At 31.0% G+C, this 9,411-nt stretch overlaps 1 pseudogene; it reads left to right on the top strand.

Annotated features, from left to right (window-relative positions):
- Positions 1 to 2,339: 2,339 nt before the first annotated feature.
- On the top strand, positions 2,340 to 7,122 carry LOC112088383 (annotated as a pseudogene).
- Positions 7,123 to 9,411: the final 2,289 nt, after the last annotated feature.

Genomic DNA, 9,411 nt, shown 5'->3' with positions numbered 1-9,411 from the left:
AGAATGAGTTTCGGCCGCAAAAAGACCGTTTAGTCCTATTTAGCAGTTACGTGTCATTTTTTATTGGTTCTCATTTGATGATGTGTCAAAAAGAAACTTAAAACAAATCTGTCTAAATTATTATGGTTAAATACTTAATTCTATACTCAATTAAACCGTCTTTAAAATAAGATTAAACCAAAATTTTAGAAAAAAAAACCAAAAATGTTTTTATATAAAAAAAAGCAAACTCTCTGAGTATTAGAAAAAATGTTTTTGTTAATTTTCTGATGAAGCGTAAAAAAAACTTAAAACAAATTGGTCTAAATTATTATGGTTTAATGTTTAATTCTGTAATCAATCAAACCTTTTTTAAAATTTTATAAAACCAAAATTTAGAAAAAAAATTAACAAAAACATTTTTTAAAAAATACAAAAAAACGTTTTTAAGAAAATACACAAAAAATAGAATCTACATCTCTTAGTAATTATCATTTTTTATTTTTCCAAAATTTAGAAAAAATTAACAAAAATGTTAAAAAAAAGAAATAAAAAATAGAATCTATTTAAAAAGTAATAGAATGTCGTTTAAAAAAAACAAAATTTAACAAAAAAATCTAACAAAAAAGTTAAATATATATATAACTAATAGAATGTCGTTTAAAAAAAATCATTTCAAACGAATGGAGTTTCACTAATGTGTATAGGGTTTCTGATTTCTTATGATTTATTATAAATATCAACTACTTTTCTCTAATTCTCTCACAACTTTTAAAATTGTCTAACCTTTTCTTTTTTCTTCATTCTAACTAAAAATTCATGGAGTCATCGGATAAACATGTATTAATGTTTTTCTAAACAAGTATTAACATATACTATATAGCCTTAAATAAATCATGTATATATCGTTCTATTTTTGTAGCTGTCGATAACCGTTTTTCAAATTTAACAAAACGAAAAATTTAATAAAACATTAAAATGTAAGGAAATCTAACAAAAAAACAAAATAAATCCAAATTAATATTAAATTTTTAAAAAATCAAATTGACAATTATATTAGCCCGCGCAAGGCGCACAACTTTAAAATTGTCTAACCTTTTTCTTTTTCTTCATTCTAACTAAAAATTCATGGAGTCATCGGCTAAACATATATTAATGTTTTTCTAAACAAGTATTAACATATATTATATAGCCTTAAATAAATCATGTATATATCGTTCTATTTTTGTAGCTGTCGACAACCGTTTTTCAAATTTAACAAAACGAAAAATTAATAAAACATTAAAATATAAGAAAATCTAACAAACAAAACAAAATAAATCCAAATTAATATTAGATTTTTAAACAATCAAATTGACAATTATATTAGCCTACGCAAGGCACGGGAAAATTCACTAGTATATTTCTGTATTTCTTTGCTATTTGTCATGGCTTGCGTTGACATGAAATAGAACACATTCTCCCATACATTAAAGGGGGTGTATTGGATTATATATATTTTTTTTATATTTAGCTTTTTTTAAAGAACCCTATACTATTAACTCATGATTTCTATATCATTGAAAATAATATATAAATTTCTCCAAAATCACTTATAATCCAGCTTTATTCAATCAACAATTTATAAAAACCTAATCAAATATACTGTTATTTAAAACTAAACAAATTAAAGAAAAACAATGAAAAGGGTTTCAGGAGACTTTACAAAGATCTTTGATTTCGCTTATCCCTCTTTTCTCGAGCCAAAAGAGAGAGACAGTCATACAGAGTTCCTTGATTTCACTCTAACAATACTCGATTTCGCTGTAATAATTTCATTTAGATTCTCTATCATCAAAATGGTGAATGCATCTAGGTTCTTCATTCATCCTTCAATTCTTACTTTAGTAAGCAGAATCCATGTTCAAAAGGGTTTTTGCTCTAGAGTCAGCTCCATGGATACCGTCAATATGCATGTTTTGCCATCTCATTGACCCAGGTGACAAAAAAACACATTTTTAGGTAGTCTCCTGTTAGATTCTTTAATAATCGATTGATTTGAGATCGTTCTTTGATATTTAAGCTAGAAATTTTGAGATAATGTTGATTTGATTAATGTTAAATCTTAACTTAGCAATGTGAAGACGTTTTTCCCTCTTTCAATCGAGTCAAAGATACTTCTTTAATGTTAAGTTGCTCGATTTTAAAACAATATTTTTAGATTGTTCTCGAACTTGCTTATTTTTGGTTTTAGGGAATCAACATTGGATCAAATACATTGTTCATATAATTACGGTATAAATCACAGCTCATCATGTATAATTTCTTTGTGTTTTCTGATTTGGTTTCAAAAAGATTGTGGATTGAATAGGTTTTATTAAATGGCTAGTTACCTCCCAACAATAGGAGACCCAGAAGCAGTGGCGGAGGTACCACAAAATATAGACATGGGTCAGAGTGGTCAATTTAAGTTTTTTCAGCATGGGTTAATTAAAAAAATCAACAAAAATTCAATTGTTTTTAAGAATATCACATGGGTCAATTGACCACTCTGATAACATGCTAGCTCGGCCTCTGCCAAGAAGATATAAAAAGTAAGGGTAGTATCACAGCTGGTCTGAAATTAAACACAAATTGTTCTTACAACTACTAGTGGATGCAATCGATCAAGATTACCATCATGTTGATGGTAAATTCAACAAACTAGTGATAGTGACCAGAATACTAGCACATCTAAAACAACAACTTGGTTCGAAGAAAACCTATAACCAATATAAAAATAGGACAAAATTTTTTAAGGCTAGATACAAAAGCTTCATAGATTTTCTTCGGTATAGTTCTTGGTTTTGGATGGGACTCTGAGATGAAATAATTCACAGCAGATGATGTAGGATTGAATCTCTATTTGAAGGTAAAAAATTTTACAGAGATGTTATGAATATGGCTGTGTTGCTGTGTATGATTTGTAATAGAATGATACTTTTTCTATTTATAAATAGGCTCATCTGGGTAGTACACATCTGCCTAATGAGAATTCCGAAAGTTTTTTTTTACCACACAAAAAACCTATTTATAAAAAAACGTTGTTTCATTCAATTTGAGGGTTAAACTCTTACACTTTGCAGATAGATGTAAGATGTGTAAGTTGACAAATAAAAAATGTAAGATCCAAACATAATTGACAAACCTCTAGTAAGTAGCCAAAACAAAAGATCCTGAAGAGTTAATCTGCACCAAAAGCGCTCTTTAGGCAAAGCCAAAAAGTAAAAATAAAAAATTCCTTGTTACATGTGAGCTAGATGATAAATGAAGTACGATCAAGAATCTCCAAGAGGAGAGAATCCATCACCAGATTTACAAGAAGTACAACCACCGTGTCCAGAATTTTTAGGAGGCGAGCATCCATTGCAAGGTTCACCGGAACTAGAGCTGCTGTATCCAGAATTTCAGGAGGAGAGCATCCATCGTCTGATTCACCGGAAGGAGAACTATCGTGACCAAAATTGTCAGGAGGACTCCAAAAGTAGACGCGTCGCGGCCAGAATTTTTCGAGACTAGAGCAAAACAAAACTTTTGCTTGTCCAAAACGGAAATACCAGACAGGATAGACGTCGCCTACCTTGAACTTGTTGGCGATAACCATATCCCACCAACCAGTACTAATGACGTAAACCAAGTTTCCACTTATCTTCCATTTCCTTAAATCAACGACATGCCTCTTCGACAAAGGATCCACAAGAACCACAATTAGGCCTGTCTTACGAATCTTCAGGTACTTTTCGTGTATGATTCTTGCCTCTTCCTCCATCAAAAATTTCGTACCAGTTGGTTTAAAAGCATTTGGAGATGGTTAATGTCATGCTTGAGATCACCCTAAAACAGTTGCCTTGCTATGATCAGCTTCGGATCATGTCCATTATATTCTCTCATCACGTTCATCTGCTTGGGTCCAAAATCTAAACGACGGACGATTTTGAGTTTCTTGTAGGAGACGTTAATAGGAGGACGTTTTTTTTTTGCTGCACTCGGTGACGCAAGAAGAAGGAGGAGATTCAAAGTCCCAATTAATTTTTTCTAGTAATCGCTGCTCTTCTGTTGATGTCAAAGATGATCCCACCTTAAAACAACCAACAATTTTACGTTTCTTGAAGATTCTTTCTTCTTCTTGTTTGTAATCCACGCAAGCAATTGTTCTCTTGTTGTTTTCGATCTACTGTGTTGCCATCCAAGAAGACGGTTGGTGAGTACAGTGACTTCTCTTCTTTCTTGGTACGTATGCACAGAGACTCGAGACTCGAATTCTCTTCGACAAGGGTCTTCTTTGATGTTTCTTTCTCTAACAAGGTGGAGGCGACATTCGTCAAAGTTTCTAGCTTCCAGTTGTTACCATCCCTAGGGTTGAAATCAAGTTTCGCTCCTCTTGAAGAAGAAAAAGAAGACTTAGAGTTGTCTTCCTCAATCCTCACTAGTCAAAGTACTATATTCTCGAGCGGCCACATCTTCCAATATTTACTCGGCCGTAACGAAGAACCCTGATACTAATCATCATCTTTCTTCATTCTTTGTCAACGAAAGAGTGTTGAGAATAGAAGAAAATCGAACACGTTACAAAAAAGACCAACTGAGGCAGACTTTACTAATATCTAATGCTCCAAAACGAATTTCCACTAGGAATAAAGAATTAGTAATTTTCCTTTTCCTAATCCTAATACATATTGTAACTAAGAGAATAATAAATTCAGGATTCCAAGGAGTTAAGAATGATATATGGACAACATACTGCAACTGGGCAGAATGCGGTGGGATTAGGTGATAGTGCTGATGCACATAGCTACCATGTTGAAGACACCAAGGGGACAAACAATATATATATATATATATATATATATTTTTTTTCTGAATGATGGATGATAGCGAAAGAATAAGACCATCCACAACGCGGTATGGACGGGGTTTATCCGTGGGACCTAAATCAATTTTTTTAGTTTTTTTTTAATTATTGAACCCCAATATTCGAACAATATCGTATCTTCAGGATCAGTGTGACGAATCCGTATCATTAAGGTTCATCGGCCAGATGTCGTGTTCGTATTGGCCCGTGGTTGAGAAATTTTTTTTGGGTTGGAAATCGATTTTGGTCGACAATTTTTCATTTTTCTCTTCTTCCATCGAGAAACTTTTTCTCTCTCGACAATCACGACTTCGAATCCAATCTTCCCCTCTGATCGAATCTCCGGTGAATCGTCGCTTCCCCTTCGGTCGATCAGTATGGTAAGTCGTTTATATCCTTTAGAAGTCTTTTAAAATTGGGGGAAAATTGGGGTTTTCAAAATTGGGGGAAAATTTAGGGTTTTCAAAATTGGGGGAAAATTAGGGTTCTTCGAGAAGTTTTTTTTGGGGGCTTTTGGGTTTAGGGTTTAGGGTTGTTTGCGATTCATTGTTCTTATATTCAATCAGTTTCCGGATTTCGCGTATTAGGGTTTTAAAATTTGATGTTTTGAATTTAGGGTTTTCGAAAATGTTTATAAATTTTGGGGCTTTCATTTGGGATTGCAATTGGCTTCTAATTCGCTTGGGGCTTTTATAAATTTTGGTTCGCTTGTGTGAGTTAATCGCTTGTGTGAGTTAATCGCTTGTGTGAGTTAATCGAATTGTGTAAGTTAATCGCTTGTGTGAGTTAATCGAATTGTTGATCGCTTGTGTGAATCGCTTGTGTGAGTTGAAATGGTTCATTGTGTGTTTTCAAGTATTGAATGTTTAGGTCATATCGAATGTTTAGGTTGAAATGGTTCATTGTGTGTTTAGGAGTATCGAATGTTTAGGGACATCGTATTGTAATCGTGTTCTGGTTATATCGAATGATTAGGTTTAAGTAGTTACATGAGTTTAGGTTTGTTTTCAAGTTTTGTTTTTCTCATTTGGTTCGGATATTTATGTAACTCAAATGATCAAATCGTTTATTGTGGACAGAGTATGCCAAGTTATGAGGATGGCCCGTACTGGGCGAGAACCATAATCAAGCAGAAAAAAGAGATTGCGAGGGTTAAGAGCCCGCTCTACAAGGCAGGCCCCGTAGATGGAAAGCTGTTTTATTGGGAGGGTGAGCTGTTCGGACCAGCAGGATCGCCCTACGAAAACGGAGTCTTCAAAATCAGCATGGACTTCCCTCCAGAATACCCGTTCAAGCCACCAAAGGTATGACGCCTTAAACGGTTCAGGGTTTTGTAGTAATCGCTTGCTGAATATTTATTTTCTGCAGGTCTCCTTCAGAACCAAACTCTTTCATCCCAATGTAGGAGATCGTGGTCATATCTTCCTAAGGATGCTGACAACGGACTACTTCTCGCCTAGTCACACCATCCATAAGATGTTCATTAATCTTCATGAGATGCTGACAAACCCCGAAATAGGTGAGGGGGACTACTTTGATGAAGCCAAAGCGAAGCTATACAAAGAAGACAATGCGGGTTTCGATGAAAAAGCACGAGAATGTACTCTAGAGCACGCTACGGTTTAGAAAAAAATACCCTCTACCTTTGGCATAAATTGGACATCTAGAAGATTACTAGTTTTATTTTCACTTCTGTTTTCTCAATTTAAGAACCTCTACTTTTGGTTTTCTTAATTTTCACTCTTTTCATTTTATTTTATTTAAATGTTTAAAATAGTTGAAAAAAATTTATTATTTTTTTCTATTGAACCCCAAAATGGGTATCAGGATTGGACACCCATTTTTCACCCCAGGTTCACCCAAGGTTCTTCCATATTCTCTCTCCTCCAAAAATTATTAAAAAACGCTGATGAACCCCGGGGTTCAGAGTTGTGGATGGTCTAATACATCAACATGCATAAGAGAAAAGATTCCTAAAAAAGAAAGCTAAAACTGATGCATTTAATTCGAACAAGGTTTATGATGAAGTGACAGAATTCATTAGACAGATCTTTGGCATGATACAAAATAGATGGGAAAAAAAAGCTGAAAAAATGAAACTGAGGACAAAGCTAATAATAATTGGAATGCTATCAAAGAAATTCCTGATTTGGATAGGGATTTGCGTTACAACGGCAATGACCCTTGTTCACAATTGATCTATGAAATCAGGAGTCATGAATATGTCCATAGCAAAACGTTGTGGATGGATTAAACGAGATTTCATAAACTAAGATGTATTAACATGGATTGAAGTCTTGGAGATGATTCTTGATTTTGGAGCTTTTTTTTTCTCTCTTTATTTGAGTTTATTATTACTTTTATGAACTACTATGGTTTTTAATTTGTTCTGTGTTTTTGTTTTTGTTCATTGTTTAAGCAACACTTTAAATGTTTTATTTATATTGTATTTTCAATTTTAGACCAGCCAAATTGACTGGTTTTCCTCCAACAATAGCTCATAGATCAACATGATGAATTGCTCGAGATCATACGGATTTTATATAACATACACCTTTAACTGTAGAACAAAATGTAGGGTAGTAGGATGCTGCAATTCTTGAGAAAGTCAAAGGTCAACTCTGCTTTTTACCATAAACTTATTTTTTGGCTGGTCAATTATGGCGGCAAAATTTTTGGAGAAAATTTGGGTGCATAATCATAATTTAATAGTTTCTATCCGTGCATCCAGGAAATTTAATTTAATTTTATAATTTAATTTTCATTTTTATAGATTAAATTTAATTTAATTTTATAATTTAATTTTCATTTTTATAGATATAATAATTTTTATAATAAATGATATAATTTATTTTTGGATTTAGATAAAACTTTTTTTTTAATAAATTTGACCACGATTATAAAAACTTAATTTTAACTCATCCATTAGATTAATCTGAAAAAAATATATAAATATAAAAAAATAATTTTACTTTATCTGTTTATATTACTATATAATATATAAATTTTTAATTTCTAATATTTAAATTCAAAAAATTGATTATGAAAGAGTATATAATAATATATTATTTATTATCTTTATTATTATGTAAATATTATTTAAATTTGAATATTTAAATTTGAATATTTAAAAAGAAAATAAGTTAATATCTTATTTACTATTGTAAAACTAATATCAACTGATTTTTGTATTTTTGATAATTTATCTCACCTATATCTAAAAAATCTAAACTAACTGAATTAAAATTTTTAAAAATTCGAAATTAATTTTGAAGATAAATTTCGAATATATTATTTTATTAATTTTTAGAATAAATGAAATAAATAAATAAAATTAAAATTTTTGTTTGGTAACAGAATTAATAGAAATCCAGAAATAAAATAATAAAAAAACTAAAAAAATTCTGTTTGGACACAAAACATGTTTCTATTTATTAATTTTTAATATCTTCTTAGTGGATGGGAAGGTTCATGATGCAAATATATTACAAGATGCTTTATAGAGAAGCACTAACAGATTAACTATTCCAGAAGGTAAGTCTTTTGTTATTAAAAAAATTAGTGTTCTTTAAATGCTTTTTTTCACTTGTATTTGTATACTTTATGAGATTTCAGAAAAAAAAATTATTTAGTTGATAGTGGATACGCCAATCGTAGTAATTTTTTAGCTCCATTTTGAAGTACTCATAATCATTTCCAAGAGTTTAGAGGACAAAGAAAAGATCCTGAAATGAGTTGTTTAACCATCGTCATTCTCGCTTGTGAAATACAATATAGATAATTTTTGTCATCTTTAAATCAAAATTTGTCATCTTCAAATCTGTACCACCATTTCCATACAAGACTCAAGCATATTTAGTATTTGCATGTGTTGTTTTAAACAATTATCTTCATAAAACATGTCATTTAGACATTTGTTTTCCTGAAGAAACTTTTGTTGAAGTAAATAGTTTAGAAGTGATAACAAAGATAATTATGATGAAATTATTCATGGTATTCAAGAACACAAAGAGTGTTACTAACCAAAATGCATAATTTTATCTATAATTGTTACCTAAATAATAAATTCTTTGCAAATTTGTAGAACCTCTAAAGGATATATAGCTTCCCACTTAATAAAACATATTTCCAAGTTAAAGATGTCACAGTTGAACTCTAGTAATATATCCAGTTATTTCATATATTTATTTTCATTAAACATTCTATGTTATTCTACTAGGTGTTTCACGGATTATAATTTCAGCCTCATCCTAATCAATGTTTTAAGAAAATTGTTACGATCCTTACATATAAAAATTTATATTTTACAATCTCTATAATATCAATTTTCGAAAATATATCAATATAATGCTCTTGCGAACAAAAAATTTTGATCTGTTAATTATTTAAGCCATTTTGCAGGTTAAGCAATAGAAACAGTTCAAATAATGTGGTATTTAAATTTGAAACTGAATAGTTGGATGTGTGATAGTTAGACATTGTATGCCAGTTTTAGATATCAGATACTAGATGTTGGATAATGAATTTTAAATGTTGGATGTTGGATAATGTATTTTAGATGT

The sequence above is a fragment of the Eutrema salsugineum genome, unplaced genomic scaffold, assembly GCF_000478725.1.
Source record: "Eutrema salsugineum unplaced genomic scaffold, Eutsalg1_0 scaffold_8, whole genome shotgun sequence".
Classification (NCBI taxonomy): Eukaryota; Viridiplantae; Streptophyta; class Magnoliopsida; order Brassicales; family Brassicaceae; genus Eutrema; species Eutrema salsugineum.
Note: the sequence above shows the minus strand (reverse complement) of the source record. Positions and strands in the feature narration are given on the sequence as shown.